This window comes from Ascaphus truei, chromosome 1, assembly GCF_040206685.1.
Source record: "Ascaphus truei isolate aAscTru1 chromosome 1, aAscTru1.hap1, whole genome shotgun sequence".
Classification (NCBI taxonomy): Eukaryota; Metazoa; Chordata; class Amphibia; order Anura; family Ascaphidae; genus Ascaphus; species Ascaphus truei.
Genome location: NC_134483.1, coordinates 282373920 through 282381517, shown reverse-complemented (window position 1 = coordinate 282381517; position 7598 = coordinate 282373920). Strand labels below are relative to the sequence as shown.

Here is a 7598-nt window from a genome sequence, read left to right as displayed (position 1 = left end):
TGATTGAAAGAACATATTAATAATCTTGCACTGCAGCGTACACAGTACATAGAGGAACACAAAAAATAAAATATTGCTAAGTACGTGGGAAAGGAATACAGTGATCTATTGGTTTTTTATCCGTATTATCATGTAGTAAATCTAGTGTCACAAGTTGACGTAACCTTATGGCTGGCATGGCGCCAAGTACAGAAATGACGCCGTGTCAAAGTAAAATCTGCATGGATGTATGTAGGAGAAACATGTATAAATTGCAATATGTTTCCTTTACCTTTACACGTATGCAAACCATTTGCGCAAATAAAAACGTAACATTTACCCGCTCCCTTTCCTTTCCCGCGATTGGGGGCCGCCATGATAACTTGCTGTTAGGCCAAGCGCTGCTGATGTCCTTAATTTCACAGCGCATGCGCATAAGCACAGCAAGGCGCGGTTACTACTGTGTCTGAGCGCTTGCTACTGACGTATGGCATCGCTGAAACATGAACTCATTGGTTTTAAAGAAGCAATACATGTTTTTGTGTTATTTGCCAAACAAGATGTTTGACTTACTGCTATTTTGCGTGCTTCTTTATTGAAGGCGGGTGGGGGGGATGGGGGGGTCTTGTTGGTGGGGGTGGGGGGATATTGTTGGTGGGGGTGGGGGGATATTGTTGGTGGGGGTGGGGGGATATTGTTGGTGGGGGTGGGGGGATATTGTTGGTGGGGGTGGGGGGATATTGTTGGTGGGGGTGGGGGGATATTGTTGGTGGGGGTGGGGGGATATTGTTGTTGGGGGTTGGGGGGATATTGTTGGTGGGGGTGGGGGGATATTGTTGGTGGGGGTGGGGGGATATTGTTGGTGGGGGTGGGGGGACATTGTTGGTGGGGGGGGGTCTTGTTGGTGGGTTGCGGTGGGTGGGTGTGTAGAAAGCACTTATTTATAAAAAATGTTGTTTTTAGCATAACTTTTGCAGCAATAATGTGTTTTAAACAACATTTACATATTTAAACAACATATTTGTGTTATGCAGTTTTAAATACTTTTAGCATAAGTGAAGCATTGTTAGGAAATGAATAAAGTCGCACATTAGTGCATTTGATTGATGTTATGTATGTTTAATGCAGATGACAGACCTTCAAGGAAACAGCTGTGCTACAGCTACTTGAAAATACAGGTTATGGGAAACACACGTCTAATTATTTACTGCTAGATACACTCAACACAATTGCCTTTCAGGTTCACGTTAACATTATGACCCTATTATTAATGTTAATTTTGAAGGCTTCTACATAGCTTCTAATCAGAAACTTCACGACATTTTATTTTCAATAGCTGTGTACCAATGTGCGGAGTATGTCACTAATCAACAACTGTATTGATGAGTTGCCAGCATGAACATAACACATCAGGAACTTTTGCCCTAGGGGTTAAATTGAAACGGCACAATGTTGCTGCGCCCAACACAACATCTTTCACTTTTACACTGTTAACATTGGCAACTGTACATTCCCCATTACACAAATATGGGGGATGCTAGCAAGCTATGTGCCTTCAAACATTGCCCACAACACAAGGTATAAGTGCTACATGACAACACGTCCTTGTGTGTCTATGTATGTGTCCCTGTCAATCACTGTGTGTGTGTGATATTATGATTTTTTCTGAGAACGTGTATGTGGGTTTGTTTCTTTAACGGCGTTTGTGCCTGTGTGTGTGTGTGTACTTTACTGTGTGTCAGTGTGTTGATGTGTGACACGCTGCCAGTGTGTCATTGGCTGTGTGTGTGTGACACCATCACTGTCACAGACAGTGAGATAACGAGAACATGACATGCTGAAAGTGAGAGCCAAAGTAAACCATTCAAGAGTATGCAACATTCCCAGAGTGACACATTATGGAAGACACACCTCTACCGTCATTTACAGAAACACAGGCAAACAGTCAGTAATTCACTGATATAAATAGTGTGAAAGCCAGTGTCTTCGGACACATTCCCTGGAAATGAGTACAATATTTAAACAATGAAAATGTTTCATATTAGGCAGCATTGTTTATTTCATGGCTATGTGCACGTGTCCAGATAAACAATTTATCTATTACATCCATATGCTATATAAGTGTTGAATTATGTTCCCTTACTGAGGCACATGTACATTGTTACTGCTCTGATTGTGTGTGAAAAACTATTTTGTTACTAACACTTTTTACGTTTCTATCACTAAACAGTGTGATTATGTTGCATAATCGTGCAAACTTTGAAAGCCCTTATATTTTAAAACAATAATACGTCCTACTTGTAACGTTTCTCTACGTACTACATTGGTGTCTGGAAATAACATACCTGTATCTGGGTATATGATGGGTTACGGTTATTGTTTTTATTGTTTTTTCATGTGTGTGTGGACTCATGTGTCCTCAAAACCTTCTTGTATATAATTATGTGTGCAAGCAGCATGCTACATAAGTGTTGCTACATAGAATTAAGTAATATTTTTCTTCACTTATGTAGTACATAAGCAGTAGGCCTCAAAAACATCATCCCATGTATGTTGATGGTAAACGCTAATGACAGAAAGAGAGTATGTTGAACAACAAAACACCTTGTTGATTGCGTTCATACTACTTTGTTGCTGCCATGAAACCAGAGCGTTGTAATGAAGGCACAAGTACGTTCATGATTATGACTTTAAATATGTTGTGTCAGCATATATGTGAAGTGAACATGTTCACTCGACATACACATCCTGTTTCTACAATGTGTTAAGCTTATGTGCACAGAACATACAGCAGTGTTTAGAGTTTTCCAAAACACACAACTGGAAATTGTTCACACGCATATGAGCGTATATTTGGATAAAAGTGTACATAATTAGTTGGGAAGAGGTGGCCATATCTCATGAAAATGAGAAGCAAAACTATACACAGTTTGACGGAAATATACACAGTATTCCGTGTACACATACATTGTGCCTTACATTACATTTGATACACATTTAACATTATGAAACAAACACATGAACTAACCTTTGCCTATGGACATGTTGCTCTGTATTTTTTTGCAAGGACCTTCAACCTATGTTATAGAAATTGGAACAGTTTATTACAGGCACAAATGATGCACAGCATTAACCAACATTTTTGCTCTGTAAATGTATGTACCTGAGAAATAGTTCGCTATTACATGTGTGCGAGTTGCAACAGCGTTGGGTGCTTGATCGTGCGCCAATACATCGTTAGGAAATAGTTCATCCTCAACTACCTCCGCTACATTGCACCGCACATTATAGTCCAAAGCAATATTGTGCAAAATAGTGCATGCAACAACAATAGCTGCAACCTTTGACGGTTTGTAGAGTAATGCGCCGCCAGATTTATCCAGGCATCTGAACCTGCTTTTAAGCAGGCCAAAAGTCCTCTCTATGATGCCCCTTGTTGCTATGTGAGCAGCATTGTACCTGTGCTCCGCAGCAGTAATTGGTCTTGCAACGGGTGTTAACAACCACGTCTGCAATGCATATCCCGAGTCTCCTGTAGAAATAAAGAAATGAACAAAATTGACATATAAACATTTGTCACTTATCAAAGCAGTGTCAACATTGACATGCACTTATCATTCCACGTGTGCAGATACGATACACATTTTGTATTCATGACCCATACACATACATGTAAACTTACCAATTAGCCAGCCATTCTCATAATAGCCAGTGTTGAAGGCATGGAAAACGGAAGAATTTCTAATAATTGAAGAATCGTGTGTCGACCCAGGGTATTTAGCAACAATACTCATGATTCTCATAGATGCATCGCAAACGGCTTGCACATTTATCGAGTGAAAATGCTTTCTATTTCTATATACATGCTCCTCTGACGTGGGTGGAACAAGAGCAACATGGGTGCAATCTATTGCACCCATGACACATGGCAGGCCCGCAACAATATAGAAAGAATTTTTAACTTCCATCCACTGTGCTTGGTTGGTTGGAAAATGTATATATTTCCTAGACAATTTTGTGATCGCACGTAGAAACATTGCAAGCCCTCTTGAAAAAGAAGATTGCGATAGGCCTCCAACTATTCCCACCGTGCTCTGAAATGATCCTGAAGCTAGGAAATGAATACTGCTTAGCATTCTAACCATGCCTGGAATGGCATATCCTCTATCTGTGGGCCTATGTAAATCTGACTCTAACTCCCTATATAAATTTGTCAATGCAACAGAACTGAGCCGATACCGTGTACATATTTCATCCTCCGTTAAGCCATCCAATAAAGTCCGTTCACGAACTATTCGTACTCGAGGAACTGTACACCTTCTGACACCTAACCGATGTTGTTCCTCTCTCGCCATCTGTTGTTCTTGCAAAACCATATTGGCCTGTTCCCTATTTTGTAATACTGCATGTCTCCTGTTCCCCAATCTGTCCTCCACCCTGTCCTGCAGTATGTGGTGCATGCCTTCATCACACCTGTCTTCAGCACACTCAGGTGCTCTGTACACTTGCTGTCTTGCCCTGTGTACATGTTCGATAATTAATCCAGTTCTTGCAAAGCTATAGTGTATAACCTCCAGTTCTGCTTCTGCCATGTCTGAGCTGTGAAGTAGTGACTGATAAATGCTTTGCTAACAGCAACAGCTGAGTGCAATTGTGTGTCTTGATGCACAGGTGTGCAATCAGGTGCAGCTGTAGTACAAGACAGCACATGTTTGAAAGCTAACGAGCAATGCATAGCATGCTACGAAATGTCTCCTTACTGTATAACAGTATGTGATGATTTTTTTCCCTGTGGTCTGCAATTAACATTAGTCATAGGACAGATATTGGTATATGTTGTTGCCCTCTTTTTGGTGACTCTTGGGGTATGTTCCTTACTCCCGTTTTCCCTGACAAGCACCATGCTGTCTATAGTATATAGGAAGCATACACCTAGTTTACCCCACGATGGAATAAGTAACAGGAAGGGCCGAATCATGCTTCATGTTGGGTCATTTGACAAACAATTGCAACCCTTTATGGACCTCCTGCAGCATATACTGACTGTAGCTGTAACTTATACTTGTGACGTGCTATTAATGAAAGATGTTCAAGAATTTGTACGAGGTGTTAGCAGCACCATATGGCTGTGCAGTTTGTAGCTAAAGTCCATCATTTAATCCCCTTAAGGACAAATACACACACAGTGACAGATCCTCCGTGAAACTTTATGTTTTCAACACGACGTCGCACAGTGCCTTCTGCGAACATATAAGCAGCCAGAGTCCCGTGTGTGCATCAAAATAGTAATGTGGAGGGATATGCAGCTCCACTCGGCCCCTGCTCATTGTATAGCATAACAGTAATGTTCAATAATAAAACAATTACCGCACACGCAATAATGAATTCACGAGCGCACGCATGCGCTGTTGCAATGTAAACAAACAATTACAGGTTGCCCTTATATACAGGCAGCGTGTGTCTAAAGAGTGCTCGTACATGGTATGTTGGGCTAAAATACGCCACCACCCGGCCCCAAATCACTGAAGATGACCATAGTAATTTGGAGTATTACAAGACCGAGACGATGAAAAGGGTACACTTCGCTTCTGACGCATGCGCAGTCTCATTCTAAAGTACCCCAAAATAGACATTTATGACGTGAGCGTCCCTCACCAAATATGATTGTTCAGAAGTTACCAAGTATGTTGATGTACTAAAATGTGAGTGCAAGTCTGCTACTCATGATGAACATGCGTGGCACGACATTAATTTGCTCCAAACCATGCTCAGCTATCCTCCCTTTTGGTATATACAGTGACGGACAATAACAGTGCCCTTTTTGACGCATGCGCAGTAGCAAAGTGACGTAACACCAAAATAAAAAAGTTTTACCTGCGCCTCCCTCACACAAATAGAATGTACAGAAGGTTGCAAGTATGTTGATGTAGTAGAATGTGACTGCAAGTCTGCTACTCATGATCAATATGCGTGGCGCTACATTACTTAGCTCAAAAACATGCTCTGCCATCGTCCCTTCGGGTATACACAGTGACTGTCAATAAGAGTGCCCTTTGTGACGCATGCGCAGTTACAATTTTACGTGACAACAAATACATATGTTTTACCTGCGCGTCCCTCACACTATTTTAATGTCAAGAAACATGAAAGTATCTTGATGTAGTACAATGTAAGTGGTAGTGTGCTACTCACGATGAACATGCGTGCCGCTACATTGATTTGCACAAAACCATGCTCAGGCATCCTCCCTTCGGGAATATACACAGTGACGGACAATGACAGTGCCCTTTGTCACGCATGCGCAGTAGCAAAGGGAAGTAACACGACAATACAAATGTTTTACCTGAGCCTCTCTCACACATCTGTAATGTACAGAAGGTTGCAAGTATGTTTATGTAGTAGAATGTGAGTGCAAGTCTGCTACTCACCATGAACATGCGTGCCGCAACATTAATTTGCTCCAAACCATGGTCTGCCATCGTCCCTTAGGGTTTACACACTGACTGTAAGTAAGACTGCCCTTAGTGACGCATGCGCAGTCACTAGGTGAAGTATGAAGTTATTAAACATGTGTTACCTGCGCGTCACTCACACTATTAAAATGTTAAGAAGGTTGCAAGTATGGCCATGTACTACAATGTGAGTGCAAGTGTGCTAGTGACGAAAAAAATGCGTGCTGCAACATACCTTTGCTCACAAGCATGCTCAGCCAGCCCCCCTTGAGGGATATACACAGAGTCGTCTGTTGTGTACTTTGAAACACAACATTGTGTACCTCTGCATATTGTATTTAAAGTACACATCAATGTGTTAAAACAATACAACCACACACTGTACTGTTTTCACCCCTGGACGTTACATTAATGTATGTCAGCAGTGCGCCTATAACATGCACATTTTTCCTGTATTCCCTTTCATACACCCATATTGCCATCTTTTTCATATCCCTTGCCACAACGCTTCCTCCATCACCGCATATGTCACCAAAGTGTCATTGTTCATGAAAAAAGAAAACGCAGTATTATAATAGCGCAATGTAACAGTATCCATATTTAAAGCACACATATAATTGATATTCACGTTCACTGTAGCATGCACATTTTCAGTTAATTACATGTAAATGCACATCTAACGACAGCCACATATTCATCCTTTCAAAACACTATTGCTGCAAACATAAAAAAACAACAAACCTTTACACACTGATAACCACTTCACCCAATCGGTGTGTCAAATGTCATCAATTCAACTTCTGTTACAACTTTGCTACCTTTGATTATGTTGCTGTCAGGCCACATTGTTAACATTCCACGATATTCCCCCCACCCCTGCAGCGACGCCAGCCATAGGAATAAAAATGTCCTTTCTCTTCTCTGTAATCTCGTCGGCGAGATGCTATTAATTGCCAACTTTTCTTGGCGACCACGAACTCGCCATTTCTCTGCTGATAATGGCGAGTTTCACCGCATCGATGCTACCTGAATCCCACCATCTGTAAACTTGGCGAGAATCACGTTCTCGCAACGTGTTTGCCGAGTTTCAGACCTTCTCAAATTGTTGTGGCGAGTTTAAAAAATCTCTCCATGTTCTCGGCAATAAAAACGTATGTGGCGAGAATT

The 7598-nt window shown here is 41.4% G+C and overlaps 1 long non-coding RNA gene across 1 annotated transcript; it reads right to left on the bottom strand.

Annotated features, from left to right (window-relative positions):
- Nucleotides 1-3006: 3006 nt before the first annotated feature.
- LOC142470729 (uncharacterized) lies at nt 3007-6544 on the bottom strand. The gene is made up of 3 exons (XR_012789318.1): nt 6408-6544; nt 3439-3511; nt 3007-3056 (listed from the first exon to the last, which is right to left on the bottom strand). It is a non-coding gene; the product is annotated as an uncharacterized LOC142470729 (long non-coding RNA).
- Nucleotides 6545-7598: the final 1054 nt, after the last annotated feature.